The sequence below is a fragment of the Oncorhynchus clarkii genome, chromosome 30 (genome assembly GCF_045791955.1).
Source record: "Oncorhynchus clarkii lewisi isolate Uvic-CL-2024 chromosome 30, UVic_Ocla_1.0, whole genome shotgun sequence".
Classification (NCBI taxonomy): Eukaryota; Metazoa; Chordata; class Actinopteri; order Salmoniformes; family Salmonidae; genus Oncorhynchus; species Oncorhynchus clarkii.
The window spans coordinates 30,154,767-30,172,038 of record NC_092176.1 but is presented as its reverse complement, the minus strand read 5'-3'; positions in this window follow the sequence as shown (position 1 = coordinate 30,172,038).

The window sequence follows — 17,272 nt, the reverse complement described above, 5'->3', positions numbered from 1 at the left end:
TACCTGCCACCCTCTAACCACTAGGCTACCTGTCACCCTCTAACCACTAGGCTACCTGCCACCCTCTAACCACTAGGCTACCTGTCACCCTCTAACCACTAGGCTACCTGTCACTCTCTAACCACTAGGCTACCTGCCACTCTCTAACCTCTAGGCTACCTGCCACCATCTAACCACAAAGCTACCTGTCACCCTCTAACCACTAGGCTACCTGTCACCCTCTAACCACTAGGCTACCTGCCACCCTCTAACCACTAGGCTACCTGCCACCCTCTAACCACCAGGCTACCTGCCACCCTCTAACCACTAGGCTACCTGCCACCCTCTAACCACTAGGATACCTGCCACCCTCTAACCACTAGGCTACCTGCCACCCTCTAACCACTAGGCTACCTGCCACCCTCTAACCACTAGGCTGCCTGCCGCCCCTCTAACCACTACGCTACCTGCCATCCTCTAACCACTAGGCTACCTGTCACCCTCTAACCACTAGGCTACCTGCCACCCTCTAACCACTAGGCTACCTGTCACCCTCTAACCACTAGGCTACCTGCCACCCTCTAACCACTAGGCTACCTGTCACCCTCTAACCACTAGGCTACCTGCCACTCTCTAACCTCTAGGCTACCTGCCACCATCTAACCACAAAGCTACCTGTCACCCTCTAACCACTAGGCTACCTGCCACCCTCTAACCACTAGGCTACCTGTCACCCTCTAACCACTAGGCTACCTGTCACCCTCTAACCACTAGGCTACCTGCCACTCTCTAACCTCTATGCTACCTGCCACCATCTAACCACAAAGCTACCTTTCACCCTCTAACCACTAGGCTACCTGCCACCCTCTAACCACTAGGCTACCTGCCACTCTCTAACCTCTAGGCTACCTGCCACCATCTAACCACAAAGCTACCTTTCACCCTCTAACCACTAGGCTACCTGCCACCCTCTAACCACTAGGCTACCTGCCACCCTCTAACCACTAGGCTACCTGCCACCCTCTAACCACTAGGATACCTGCCACCCTCTAACCACTAGGCTACCTGCCGCCCTCTAACCACTAGGCTACCTGCCACCCTCTAACCACTAGGCTACCTGCCGCCCTTCTAACCACTACGCTACCTGCCATCCTCTAACCACTAGGCTACCTGTCACCCTCTAACCACTAGGCTACCTGCCACCCTCTAACCACTAGGCTACCTGTCACCCTCTAACCACTAGGCTACCTGCCACCCTCTAACCACTAGGCTACCTGTCACCCTCTAACCACTAGGCTACCTGCCACCCTCTAACCACTAGGCTACCTGTCACCCTCTAACCACTAGGCTACCTGTCACCCTCTAACCACTAGGCTACCTGCCACTCTCTAACCTCTAGGCTACCTGCCACCATCTAACCACAAAGCTACCTGTCACCCTCTAACCACTAGGCTACCTGCCACCCTCTAACCACTAGGCTACCTGCCACCCTCTAACCACTAGGCTACCTGCCACCCTCTAACCACTAGGATACCTGCCACCCTCTAACCACTAGGCTACCTGCCACCCTCTAACCACTAGGCTACCTGCCACCCTCTAACCACTAGGCTGCCTGCCGCCCCTCTAACCACTACGCTACCTGCCATCCTCTAACCACTAGGCTACCTGTCACCCTCTAACCACTAGGCTACCTGCCACCCTCTAACCACTAGGCTACCTGTCACCCTCTAACCACTAGGCTACCTGCCACCCTCTAACCACTAGGCTACCTGTCACCCTCTAACCACTAGGCTACCTGCCACTCTCTAACCTCTAGGCTACCTGCCACCATCTAACCACAAAGCTACCTGTCACCCTCTAACCACTAGGCTACCTGCCACTCTCTAACCACTAGGCTACAAATGATATAAGGTCCAGGGAACAATATTCCTTCCTCTTGTTTAATGTCTTGCCATTATCTCTGCTGGAAAGCCCCTATGGCTCGGCGATGTGAATATAGAATTACTAGCAATGATCAATAACCAATTTGATGTTGTTTCTACAAAGTAGAACTCAGGGATGTGAATGAGTGGGATATTTGTCACAGCCGTCAAAAGAAGTGGACCAAAGTGCAGCGTGGTTAGCGTACATTTTATTTTATTTTAAAATGTTGCAAAAGAAAGACAGAAGGTGAAGCTTACAGGGCTAAGTGTCACAAACAACGTTAACTACCCACACTGAAAGGAGGGAAAAATGGCTACCTAAGTATGATTCCCAATCAGAGACAATGATAGACAGCTGTCCCTGATTGAGAGCCTTACCCGGCCAAAACATAGAAATAAAGAAACCTAGAAAACAAAAAATAGAATGCCCACCCCACATCACACCTAACCAAATAGAGACATAAAATGGGTCCTCGAGGTCAGGGCGTGACAATATTTCTGTTTTCATTTTCAATACATTTGCAAAAAGATCTAAGAACATGTTTTCATTTTGTCATTATGGGGTATTGTGATGTCATTATGGGGTATTGTGATGTCATTATGGGGTATTGTGATGTCATTATGGGGTATTGTGATGTCATTATGGGGTATTGTGTGATGATGTGTGAAAAACCCCAGATTTAAATAATTTTGTCATTATGGGGTGTTGTGTGTTGATGTGTGAAAAACCCCAGATTTAAATCATTTTGTCATTATGGGGTGTTGTGATGTCATTATGGAGTATTGTGTGTTGATGTGTGAAAAACCCCAGATTTAAATAATTTTGTCATTATGGGGTGTTGTGTGTTGATGTGTGAAAAACCCCAGATTTAAATCATTTTGTCATTATGGGGTATTGTGATGTCATTATGGGGTATTGTGATGTCATTATGGGGTATTGTGTGTTGATGTGTGAAAAACCCCAGATTTAAATCATTTTGTCATTATGGGGTGTTGTGATGTCATTATGGGGTATTGTGTGTTGATATGTGAAAAAAAAAACAGATTTAAATCATTTTGTCATTATGGGGTGTTGTGATGTCATTATGGGGTATTGTGATGTCATTATGGGGTATTGTGTGTTGATGTGTGAAAAAACCCCAGATTTAAATCATTTTGTCATTATGGGGTGTTGTGATGTCATTATGGGGTATTGTGATGTCATTATGGGGTGTCGTGATGTCATTATGGGGTATTGTGATGTCATTATGGGGTGTTGTGATGTCATTGTGGGGTATTGTGTGTTGATGTGTGAAAAAAACAGATTTAAATCATTTTGTCATTATGGGGTATTGTGTGTTGATGTGTGAAAAACCCCAGATTTAAATCATTTTGTCATTATGGGGTATTGTGATGTCATTATGGGGTATTGTGATGTCATTATGGGGTGTCGTGATGTCATTATGGGGTATTGTGATGTCATTATGGGGTGTTGTGATGTCATTATGGGGTGTTGTGATGTCATTATGGGGTATTGTGATGTCATTATGGGGTGTTGTGATGTCATTATGGGGTGTTGTGATGTCATTATGGGGTGTTGTGATGTCATTATGGGGTGTTGTGTGTTGATGTGTGAAAAACCCCAGATTTAAATCATTTTGTCATTATGGGGTGTTGTGATGTCATTATGGGGTATTGTGAGTTGATGTGTGAAAAAAACCAGACTTAAATCATTTTGTCATTATGGGGTGTTGTGTGTTGATGTGTGAAAAACCCCAGATTTAAATCATTTTGTCATTATGGGGTATTGTGATGTCATTATGGGGTATTGTGTGTTGATGTGTGAAAAAAAACAGATTTAAATCATTTTGTCATTATGGGGTATTGTGATGTCATTATGGGGTATTGTGATGTCATTATGGGGTGTTGTGATGTCATTATGGGGTATTGTGATGTCATTATGGGATGTTGTGATGTCATTATGGGGTATTGTGTGTTGATGTGTGAAAAACCCCCAGATTTAAATCATTTTGTCATTATGGGGTATTGTGATGTCATTATGGGGTATTGTGATGTCATTATGGGGTATTGTGATGTCATTATGGGGTGTTGTGATGTCATTATGGGGTGTTTTGATGTCATTATGGGGTGTTGTGTGTTGATGTGTGAAAAACCCCAGATATAAATAATTTTGTCATTATGGGGTGTTGTGATGTCATTATGGGGTATTGTGTGTTGATGTGTGAAAAAAAACAGATTTAAATCATTTTGTCATTATGGGGTGTTGTGTGTTGATGTGTGAAAAACCCCAGATTTAAATCATTTTGTCATTATGGGGTATTGTGATGTCATTATGGGGTATTGTGTGTTGATGTGTGAAAAAAAACAGATTTAAATCATTTTGTCATTATGGGGTATCTTGATGTCATTATGGGGTATTGTGATGTCATTATGGGGTATTGTGTGTTGATGTGTGAAAAACCCCCAGACTTAAATAATTTTGTCATTATGGGGTATTGTGATGTCATTATGGGGTATTGTGTGTTGATGTGTGAAAACCCCCCAGATTTAAATAATTTTGTCATTATGGGGTGTTATGATGTCATTATGGGGTGTTGTGTGTTGATGTGTGAAAAACCCCCAGATTTAAATCATTTTGTCATTATGGGGTATTGTGATGTCATTATGGGGTATTGTGATGTCATTATGGGGTATTGTGTGTTGATGTGTGAAAAAAAAAAGATTTAAATCATTTTGTCATTATGGGGTATTGTGTGTTGATGTGTGAAAAAAAACAGATTTAAATCATTTTGTCATTATGGGGTATTGTGATGTCATTATGGGGTATTGTGTGTTGATGTGTGAAAAAAACCCAGATTTAAATCATTTTGTCATTATGGGGTGTTGTGATGTCATTATGGGGTATTGTGTGTTGATGTGTGAAAACCCCCCAGATGTAAATAATTTTGTCATTATGGGGTGTTGTGTGTTGATGTGTGAAAAACCCCAGATTTAAATCATTTTGTCATTATGGGGTATTGTGTGTTGATGTGTGAAAAAAACCCAGATTTAAATCATTTTGTCATTATGGGGTATTGTGTGTTGATGTGTGAAACCCCCCCAGATTTAAATCATTTTGAATTCAGGCTGTAACACAACACAATGTGGAATAAGTCAAGGTGTATTAATATTTTCTGAGGGCACTGTACGTTAGGAAACTTTTCAATGGGGTCTGTAGAATTGCCTTTATTAAGGTAACTAGAGGAGTGACTAGCTAAGACGTTTTATGTTTTATTGCAATGTGTTAAATATTCTAAATTCCACAAGAGCATACTGTAACTGAACTGTATCAATGCACTTCAATTGGAATGCAATACCCATGAGCTACTTACCACAAGATGTCAGTATTTCAATTTCTCACGTTGAGACGTAAACACAGCCGCTCTTGTCTCATGTGAAGTCCTCCTGCCGTTGACACACAAAACACACTCAACAAGAGAGGACTTAGCCTATCTGTGTGGTGTAGTCTAAGGTAGAAAACACATTATGAGTAGTCAAAATGACACCATATTCAGTAGCCATCATAGAATTGCTTTGGCTAATGCTTTCCCTATCAAAGAAGGCATACTGCAGCATACCAGTCAAATTTGTTTCAACTGTAGCTACACACTATCCTAAGACAGGCAGTCATAATATCAACATTTAATATGCTGTCAGTGACATTAAATTACCAACCTGTATGTTCAAATTCACCATCAGAAAATATGCTCCTTTGTAGTGACAACAATCTGAATTTCCCTCTTCGCCAGCAAAGCCGGATATTGTCGGATACCATTGGCTCAGCGCCCCACAGCACATTATCAACTGTAGGCAGTTGCTTGTGCCTCATTTGCTGTTTGTTCGGATCTAGGATCAGTTTACCCTGCCCAAATCCATACATTGCCTTCAGAAAGTATTCATGCCCCTTGACTTATTCCACAGTTTGTTGCGTGACAGCCTGAATTCAAATTAAGTACTTCGATTTTTTTTTACACACATTGCCCATAATAACAATGTGAAAACAAGTTTTTATTTATTTTTATATTTCCACATGTATTATGAAATACATACTGTACATATCTACTTCACATAAGTATGCACACCCCTGAGTCAATACTTTTTAGAAGTCTTTCTGGGTAAATGTCTAAGAGCTTTCCACGCCTGGATTGTGCAACATTTCCCCATTATTCTTTTCAAAATGCTTCAAGCTCTGTCAAATTAGTTATTGATCATTGCTAGACAACCATTTTCAGGTCTTGCCATACATTTTCAAGCAGATTTAAGTCAAAACTGTAACTCGGCCAATTGGCCACTCAGAAACATTCAGTGTCTTCTGGGTAAGCAACTCCAGTGTAGATGTGGCCTTGTCCAGCTGAAAGGTGAATTCATCTCCCAGTGTCTGGTAGAAAGCGGACTGAACCAGGTTTTCCTCTAGGATTTTGCCTGTGCTTTGTGCTCAGGCCATTTATTTTTATGCTGAAAAACTCACAAGTCCTTAACAATTACAAACATACCCAGAAAAGGATGCAGCCACCACTATGATTGAAAATATGTAGAGTTGTCAGGCTGTGGGTAACTGGTGCATGGAATCAGGCGCAGGAGAGCAGAGATGAGTGTACAAAGTAATTTATTCCATGAACAGCACCAGTATAAAACAAATACTAAAGGTGCATGAAATTACCGGTCACTCGTAAATAACGGGAGTAATAACAAACCCTGCAAACAATACCAGCCAACAAGTAACGACCTGAACATTATATACAAACACGCACACAAACATGGGGGAAACAGAGGGTTAAATAATGAACATGTAATTGGGGAATAGAAACCAGGTGTGTAGAAAACAAAGACAAAACAAATGGAAAATGAAAAGTTGATCGGCGATGGCTAGAATTATGCGTTGTATTGACTTTGCCCCAAACATAACACTTTGTATTCGGGAAAAAAGTAAATTGTTTTGCCACATTCTTTGCAGTATAACTTTAGTGCCTTGTTGGAAACAGGATGCATGTTTTTGATTATTTGAATCTGTACAGGCTTCCTTCTTTTCACTGTGTCAATTAGGTTAGTGTTATGGAGTAATTACAATGTTGTTGATCCATCATCAGTTTTCTCCCTAAGCGTTTCCCTTCCTCTCCGTTAATTGATTTGGGAAGGATGCCTGTTGTCTAAATTCCACATTACACTCTGGGGTAGGGAAAGTGTAATTAATAACTTCACCATGCTCAAAGGGATATTCAATGTCTGTTTGTTTTAATTTTATACCCATCTACCAGTAGGTGTCCTTCCTTGCGGCATTGGGAAACCTCCCTGGTCTTTGTAGTTGAATCTGTATTTGAAATTCATTGTTCGACTGAGGGACCTTGCAGATAATTGTACTTGTGGGGTACAGAGATGAGATAGTGATTCAAAAACCAAGTTAAACACTATTATTACAGACAGAGTAAGTCCATGCAACTTGTTTAAGCAACTTTTTATTCCTGAACTTATTTAGTTGGCCATAACAAAGGGGTTGAATACTTACTGACTCAAGACATTACAGCTTTTCATTTTGAATGAATTTATAAACATTTTGAAAAAACGTGATTCCACTGTGACATTGTAGAGTATTTTGTGCAGGCCAGTGACAGAAAATCGCAATTTAATATTTTTTTGAATTCAGGCTTTAAACATAACAAAATGTAGAAATATTCAAGGGGTATGAATACTTCTGAAGGTACTGTATCTGACTGTAGCTGACTGTAGCTGATTGTATCTGACTGTATGTGACTATAGCTGATTGTAGATGACTGTATCTGACTGTAGTTGATTGTATCTGACTGTATCTGACTGTAGCTCATTGTAGATGACTGTATCTGACTGTAGCTGATTGTAGCTGACTGTAGATGCACCATTAGACTGACCTAAATTCAAAAATGAATTTTGGTCAAGATTTAGGGTCAACGTGTTTTTATCGACCAGTACTCAATTGATTGGTGTTAGAACAGCTAATGTAAAGTAGTTTGGTGTATACAAAGAATGAAAATACACTACATGACCAAAATTATGGGGACACCTGCACGTTGAACATCTCATTTCAAAATCAATCAAAATCAATTAATATGGAGTTGGTCCCCCCTTTGCTGCTATAACAGCCTTCACTCTTCTGGAGAGGCTTTCCAACAGATGGTGAAACATTGCTGAAGTTCCCAATGGAGAGTTCCTGTGCTGATGTTGCTTCCAGAGGACGTTTGGAACTCCATAGTAACTGTCGCTGCAACCGAGGACAGATGATTTTTACGCTCTACGCGCTTCAGCACTCTGCGGTCCCGTTCTGTGACTTTGTGTGGCGTACCACTTCACTGCTGAGCCGTTGTTGCTCCTAGATGTTTTCACTTCACAGTAACAGCACTTACAGCTGACCGGAGCAGCTCTAGCAGGTCAGAAATTTGACGACCTGACTTGTTGAAAAGGTGGCATCCTATGACGGTGCCTTGTTGAAAGTTACTGAGCTCCTCAGTAGGGGCCATTCTACTGCTCAGATAGCAGATGTTTAAAGTTGGTGAGAGAGATAAAAGTCTCCAACTTCAGCGATTTTTGCAACTCGTTCCAGTCACAGGCAGTGGAGAACTGGAAGGAAAGGCGGCCAAATGAGGTGTTAGCTTTAGGGATGATCAGTGAGATACACCTGCTGGAGCGCGTGCTACGGGTGGGTGTTGCCATCGTGACCAGTGAACTGAGATAAGGCGGAGCTTTACCTAGCATGGACTTGTAGATGACCTGGAGCCAGTGGGTCTGGCGACGAATATGTAGCGAGGGCCAGCCGACTAGAGCATACAGGTCGCAGTGGTGGGTGGTATAAGGTGCTTTAGTAACAAAACGGATGGCACTGTGATAAACTGCATCCAGTTTGCTGAGTAGAGTATTGGAAGCTATTTTGTAGATGACATCGCCAAAGTCGAGGATCGGTAGGATAGTCAGTTTTACTAGGGTAAGTTTGGCGGCGTGAGTGAAGGAGGCTTTGTTGCGAAATAGAAAGCTGACTCTACATTTGATTTTAAATTGGAGATGTTTGATATGAGTCTAGAAGGAGAGTTTACAGTCTAGCCAGACACCTAGGTACTTATAGATGTCCACATATTCTAGGTTGAACCATCCAGGGTGGTGATGCTAGTCGGGCGTGCGGGTGCAGGCAGCGAACGGTTGAAAAGCATGCATTTGGTTTTACTAGCGTTTAAGAGTAGTTGGAGGCCACGGAAGGAGTGTTGTATGGCATTGAAGCTCTTTTGGAGGTTAGATAGCACAGTGTCCAAGGAAGGGCCAGAGGTATACAGAATGGTGTCGTCTGCGTAGAGGTGGATCAGGGAATCGCCCGCAGCAAGAGCAACATCATTGATATATACAGAGAAAAGAGTCGGTCCGATAATTTAACCCTGTGGCACCCCCATAGAGACTGCCAGAGGACCAGACAACATGCCCTCTGATTTGACACACTGAACTCTGTCTGCAAAGTAGTTGGTGAACCAGGCAAGGCAGTCATTAGAAAAACCGAGGCTACTGAGTCCGCCGATAAGAATATGATGATTGACAGAGTCGAAAGCTTTGACCAGGTCGATGAAGACGGCTGCACAGTACTGTCTTTTATCGATGGCGGTTATGATATCGTTTAGTACTTTGAGCGTGGCTGAGGTGCACCCGTGACCGGCTCGGAAACCAGATTGCACAACGGAGAAGGTGCGGTGGGATTCGAGATGGTCAGTGATCTGTTTGTTGACTTGGCTTTCGAAGACCTTAGATAGGCAGGGCAGGATGGATATAGGTCTGTAACAATTTGGGTCCAGGGTGTCTCACCCTTTGAAGAGGGGGATGACTGAGGCAGCTTTCCAATCCTTGGGGATCTTAGACGATACGAAAGAGCGGTTGAACAGGCTGGTAATAGGGGTTGCGACAATGGCGGCAGATAGTCAGAAATAGAGGGTCCAGATTGTCAAGCCCAGCTGATATGTATGGGTCCAGGTTTTGCAGCTCTTTCAGAGGGGGGGGGGGGGGGGGGGGGCTGTTGGCCGAAGTTGGAGTATCCAGGAGGAAGGCATGGCATGTTGGAGTTTTCGATTATCATCGATTTATCGGTGGTGACCGTGTTACCTAGCCTCAGTGCAGTGGACAGCTGGGAGGAGGTGCTGTTGTTCTCCATGGACTTTACAGTGTCCCAGAACTTTTTGGAGTTAGAGCTACAGGATGCAAATTTCTGCTTGAAAAAGCTGGCCTTTGCTTTCCTGACTGACTGCGTGTATTGGTTCCTGACTTCCCTGAACAGTTGCATATTGCGGGGACTATTCGATGCTATTGCAGTCCGCCACAGGATGTTTTTGTGCTGGTCGAGGGCAGTCAGGTCTGGAGTGAACCAAGGGCTATATCTGTTCTTAATTCTGCATTTTTTGAGCGGAGCATGCTTATCTAAGATGGTGAGGAAGTTACTTTTAAGGAATGACCAGGCATCCTCAACTGACGGGATGAGGTCAATATCCTTCCAGGATACCCTGGCCAGGTCGATTAGAAAGGCCTGCTCGCAGAAGTGTTTTGGTGAGCGTTTGACAGTGATGAGGGGTGGTCGTTTGACCGCGGACCCGTAGCGGATACAGGCAATGAGGCAGTGATCGCTGAGATCCTGATTGAAGACAGCGGAGGTGCATTTGGAGGGCCAGTTGGTCAGGATAATGTCTATGAGGTAGCCCATGTTTACAGATTTAGGGTTGTACCTGGTGGGTTCCTTGTAATGTAACAAAATGTGGAAAAGGTCAAGGTGTCTGAATACTTTCCGAAGGCACTGTGAGAGAGAGAGAGAGAGAGAGAGAGAGAGAGAGAGAGAGAGAGAGGGAGAGGGAGAGAGAGAGCTGTTTGTGGTGTGGCACGGCAGAGCAGCATTGACTGAACCCCTCAATAGGAAGCAGGACATCCAGGCTTAAGCATAGGCTGAGACCAGCAGACAAAGTTGCCATTTTGTGGGCTCTAATTGGCACATCTGTAACCATGTTTCTTTTTTACAACTGCTGTCCTCATAGGAACTGAAATGTACTGCTGTGGTGCGCTGGGGAACGTATATATGGGAGCAATTTAGTCTGACTAAAGCAAGGTTTACCTTCTGGAGACAGATGTTGCATCGTCAAGCACTCTGGGTGGGTCTCAGTAAAATTGCCTCTTTCCCATTATTGGAAAGGATATGATCCCCATGTTGCTTGTATGCCTACCTGTTGTACCAGAATTTGATACTATGCTTACAACAGTGGACTTCTAGAGCGGAAAGCTAGGTTGTCACTCCTTGTCAGATAGTTGACTCTTGGATCTCAGGAAGGTAATGTCACACACCTAGAGCTTGCCTCCCACACCAGGCAGCGCCCCTGTTATTGTAACTCAACCCAGGACCAGAGTAGGATAGAGGTGGGGAGGTGGTGTCATAGGGATATGGAGTGATAGAGAAGGGGAGTGGAATATGGGACATATGACATCATATGTGTATGTTTGTTTAAACACCAGATGGGATAAGGTTGATTACAGCTTTATGTTTTGTCCTTCACCACACTCAATCTACTGGAGCTACATGTGTTTTTGTTTCAATATAGTCATGGAATAGCTTCACAATTTGTCCAAATGAATTAATCAATCAAACCAGAGTTGTGTTATTGTTTCCCTAAACCCGGTCTGAACCTTGAATAGTATATCTTGTAATCCTGTATAGATATAAATGTCATGTGGTCCTGTGAAGTCCCACTGAGCAGTCCCTGAAAGGCGGTGACTAGGTCTCAAAGCCTCTAACAATAGTGTGTGTGTGTGTGTGTGTGTGTATATCTGCGCATACGTGCATGCATCTACAGTGTGGGTACTAGTCACTGGGCCTGGTGTGTGGAGCAGAGTGCATACTACAGACAGGAATCTGGGGTCTCAGAGTCTTAGTCCCTCTGGAACCCAAACCAAACGCTGAGAGGTTCCGGGTGTGCCTGCACGGCTCCACTGAAACATCAAGGCTTCAGCACAGACCCTGAGCAGGAAGAAGTTGTTTAAACAGAGCTAATGTAGCGTGTGTGTGTGTGTGTTCTGTGTGTACGTTTGAGTAAATGTGCTTGCGTGCCTTGTAGTACTATATCTTCAAATGTGCTTGTGTGTATTAAGTATGAGAGAGGCAGCAGAGGCACCCTTTCAGATGGGGAATGTGTCTTAAGTGGTATAATGGCTCCATATTAGACATTAGCACTGCTATGGTTAGAACCGAGAGAGAGATTACGCTGTTCTTCCTTACAGGGTGGTGCCTGCGGCCTGCTTGCTAAATGGAAACATGGCTTTAACAAAACTGTATTGAAGGTGCATTTGAAATATCGCCCTGTGAATTTCTGTACCCGCATGCCTGTGTGTGAGTGTGTGTGTCTGGTGTTAACAATAAAACAATATCTCTGTGACGTGAAGCTGATTTATATTGCTCTGACAACACCATAAAAGAGACATTAAGCCAAGTGTGACCTTAGAGAGACTGTTTTATGTCTCTTTTTGGTTTGGTCAGGTTGTGATTTGGGTGGGCATTCTATGTCCTTTATTTCTATGATTTGTGTTTCTATGTGTTGGCGGGTATGGTTCTCAATCAGGGACAGCTGTCTATCGTTGTCTCTGATTGGGAATCATACTTAGGTAGCCCTTTTTTTCCCCCTCCTTTCAGTGTGGGTAGTTAACATTGTTTGTGTCACTTAGCCCTGTAAGCGTCATGGTTGTTTTTCGTTTCTTGTTTTGTTGGCGACATTTTAACTAAAAAGAGAAATGTACGCTCACAACGCTGCACTTTGGTCCACTTCCTTCGACGGCCGTGACTCCAAGAGTAACATTGAACTGAAATACCTCAAATGAATTAAATATCTTAGAAAATGTGTGTCTCCATCCATGAACCTGAAAATGCAAATACACACATGTAATCTCTAAGTTAAGAATCAGATTCAGTCTAGTTATCAGTCAAGGACAAAATCTGGGTCAAGCAGGGCTAGATTCCTCTGGTTGTGTAGGGTAGAAAGACAGGAACATCTGGCTTTGGAACAAAGTCTTTGGCAACCCTAAAGAGAAAATGAGTGAAAAAGAAAGTGAAAAAGCACCCCATACATGAGAGAGTGTGTGGTTTGGTGCCTGAAGTGGAAACCATGTGAGTTTTTACTGTACTGTGATTACAACAGAGCCAGCATACGTATTGTCACGCAGTGGGCGGTGGCTGCGGTTTGTGTCTTTGTGTGTGTGCACGCACGTTTGTCTGTGTGTACATGTGAGTGCGTGTGTGTGTGGGGCGGTGGCTGTAGAGAGGCCATAGATATGACATCACTAAGTGGGTGGCAGGCTGGGTTGAGACTGATCCCTAAAACAGAGCCCAAACGCTCCACCCTGAAACACAGCCCCATGGCTCCACCCTGAAACACAGCCCCATGGCTCCACCCTGAAACACAGCCCCATGGCTCCACCCTGAAACACTGCCCCATAGCTCTACCCTAAAACACAGCCCCATAGCTCTACCCTAAAACACAGCCCCATAGCTCCACCCTGAAACACAGCCCCATAGCTCCACCCTGAAACACAGCCCCATAGCTCCACCCTGAAACACAGCCCCATAGCTCTACCCTAAAACACAGCCCCATAGCTCTACCCTAAAACACAGCCCCATGGCTCCACCCTGAAACACAGCCCAATGGCTCCACCCTGAAACACTGCCCCATAGCTCTACCCTAAAACACAGCCCCATAGCTCCACCCTGAAACACAGCCCCATAGCTCCACCCTGAAACACAGCCCCATAGCTCCACCCTGAAACACTGCCCCATAGCTCTACCCTAAAACACAGCCCCATGGCTCCACCCTGAAACACAGCCCCATGTCTCTACCCTGAAACACAGCCCCATGGCTCTACCCTGAAACACAGCCCCATGGCTCCACCCTGAACTCTACATCTCTTCCCACTAATTTAGAAGCAAAATTGTATTTTTCAGGTATTACATAACTAAGATCTATAACTGTCTTTTCTTGGCCAGTTTTTGTCAAGCTGCTGTGCCATGTTTGGATGTGCATAATTACTCTCTTTTCATTGGTGCTCCACCGAACCCCTGAAACCCAGGCTAAGGTTTCTCCAGCTTGGTTTTACTCTCAGCCTCAGAGAGAAAGAGAGAAGATGAGCAAGAGGAAGAGAGAGGTAGAGTTGTTAAAAACAGCGAGCACTCCCTCATAAACATGTTCATGTTCACATTTCAGACACTCTCTGTTGTGCTCTGTATATCGGGGTGTGCTTATGTGAGTGGTGTACACTTGTTGTGTGTGTGTGTGTGTGTGTGTGTGTGTGTACGTTATACCAGTACAGTCCCCCTCTCCCCTTACCCCCTAGGCGCTAGTGGGGATCTGAAAGGACCAGTTCGGTGTAATCAATGCAGAGAAAATGAATACTTACCACATGGAGGTGGTCTCTTACCTATGGTCTCTTACCAGAGCATTGCAGATCTATGAGGGTCTAGGTTAATTTGGGAGTCGGCGAGTAAGAGAGAGAAGGAGATAAAGAGAGAGAAGGAGATAGAGAGACGTAATTCCTGGCAGAGAGACCAATCTGAACCTACGCTGGGTTCCTACACACGCACACACATGCAACCCCCCCCCCCCCCCCCCCCCCCCCACACACACACACAAACTCGGGACATGACGTCTGAGTTGAGGGATTCCTTGATTGACCCTCCAGATGCGATACACACATATGCTTTCAATTAGTCCCCAGGATCAGGGCCGTAACTACACAATAAACCATTTTTTTAAATTACAAAAATATACTGCATATATATATATATATATATATATATATACACAGTGCCTTGCGAAAGTATTTGGCCCCCTTGAACTTTGCGACCTTTTGCCACATTTCAGGCTTCAAACATAAAGATATAAAACTGTATTTTTTTGTGAAGAATCAACAACAAGTGGGACACAATCATGAAGTGGAACGACATTTATTGGATATTTCAAACTTTTTTAACAAATCAAAAACTGAAAAATTGGGCGTGCAAAATTATTCAGCCCCCTTAATTTAATACTTTGTAGCGCCACCTTTTGCTGCGATTACAGCTGTAAGTCGCTTGGGGTATGTCTCTATCAGTTTTGCACATCGAGAGACTGACATTTTTTCCCATTCCTCCTTGCAAAACAGCTCGAGCAAAAGGTCGCAAAGTTCAAGGGGGCCGAATACTTTCGCAAGGCACTGTATATATTGGGGGGGGGGGGGGGGGTTCGAACTCAGTTGGGGTCTCAACTTACTGTTGAGAGTTAGAATAGTAGAATACACAAGGTGCAATTTTGAAAATGAGCAGTTTTCCTCTTGAGCCTATGAGCCTATGTCAATTTTTAGATTGGTAAATTAGGGCCCGATTCAATCAGATCCACATAGCCGACATCCGCATAGATGATGCTTTGACGTTGTCGGAGGTGGAACTGCATTAGAACTGTCAGATCCACAAACAGCTCCTGGCATTATACCTAAAGCGAACATTGCTATTGGCTGCACAGAGTCATATTAACCTTTTACTGCAGTGGGATAAATCTGGGTCACACAGGGTGTTTCTTGGTAGTCTTAAACAAATCTACTTAGAATCAAAATTATAGACCTCACATACATGGTTATGGGCTTAATGTTTTGTAAATGTATACAATTTTGAATTTGCATCGGAATATTACACTTTCTTTACATTATAGAAGGCTGAAAACTGGATTTTCAGAGTAAAAAAAGAATGTGTATTAATTATGAAATTATAAAAAATATGAATATCATTCCACCCATGAGGCCACTAGTGTCACGACTTCTACCGAAGTCAGCCCCACTCCTTGTTCGGGCGACGTTCGGCGATCGACGTCACCGGCTTTCTAGCCATCGCCGCTCCATTTTTCACATATCCATTTGTCATGTCTTGTTTTCATACACACCTGGTTTACATTTCCCCAATCAATCTTCTTGTATTTAACCCTGTGTTTCCCATGTTTTGTGTGTAATTGTTTTCATGTTAGGTAGTGTTAGTTTACGCGCTCTACTTTTTTGTTCTGTTTTTTGAGCTCGTTTGTTTCATGTAGTGCTCTCGTTTTTGGAACTATAATAAAAGTGCACCTGTTCATTGTATCTGCTTTCCTGCACTTGACTTCGCCTCCAATACACCATCCTGACAGAATTACCCACCCCCAATGGAGTCAGCAGGATCAGATACCCCGGTTAGAGGAGTCGAGGAGCGCGTCCAGGAACATTCGGCCATGTTACAACATCTTGGTGCCATGATGGATCACGTTGTCCAGACCATGGACCGCTGGGAGTGCCTCGACCAGTACACCCGGGGTTATCTCGATCCGTTCCATTTGGGGAGAGTTCCGGTTGGATGCGTCTCTCCCTTCCTAGGGAGTATGATGGAACAGCATCACGGTGCCAGGGATTCTTGCTACAACTGGACCTCTACCTGGCCACTGTGCACCCAGCTCCCTCAGGAGGGGAGAGAGTGGCCGCCCTCGTCTCCTGTCTCACAGGAAGAGTGCTGCAGTGGGCAAACGCCGTGTGGAGAGGAGACGCGGCGCCAGACCACTTCGAGGAGTTCACCCGTACCTTCAGGGCCATCTTCGACCATCCACCTGAGGGTAGAGCAGCTGGGGAGAGGCTCTTCCAGCTGAGCCCGGGGACAAGGAGCGCCCAGGACTTTGCCCTGATATTCCAGACCTTGGCCGCCAGAGCAGGCTGGAACGACAGGGCCCTCATCGACCATTATCGATGCAGCCTACGAGAGAACGTCTGACGTGAACTGGCCTGCAGGGATGCCACCATTTCCTGGCCTGCAGGGATGCCACCAAATCCAACCGGATAACCTGCTGGTTACCCGCGGACGTCCAGAGGGGGCTCTGTCAGTCCCATCATCCAGCACTCCTGCTCCGGTGCCCATAGAGTTAGGAGGGGCTGCTCATAGGGAGACTGGAGGAGGAGCCGTCTGTGGCCGCAGAGGACACACTGCCGGTCGGTGCCGTGTTGGTTCCTCTGGGAGACGAGGCAACAGGCAGGGCACTCTGGCGTCACCAGTTGAGTTTGCACCACACTCATCCAGAGTCCTCTGTTGATCAACTGTTTGTGCATGTTTGTTTTCCACATTCCCATATGTCCCCAGTCCACCTGGCCGTGCTGCTGCTCTAGTTTCAACTGTTCTGCCTGTGATTATTATTATTTGACCATGCTGGTCATTTATGAACATTTGAACATCTTGGCCATGTTCTGTTATAATCTCCACCCGGCACAGCCAGAAGAGGACTGGCCACCCCTCATAGCCTGGTTCCTCTCTAGGTTTCTTCCTAGGTTTT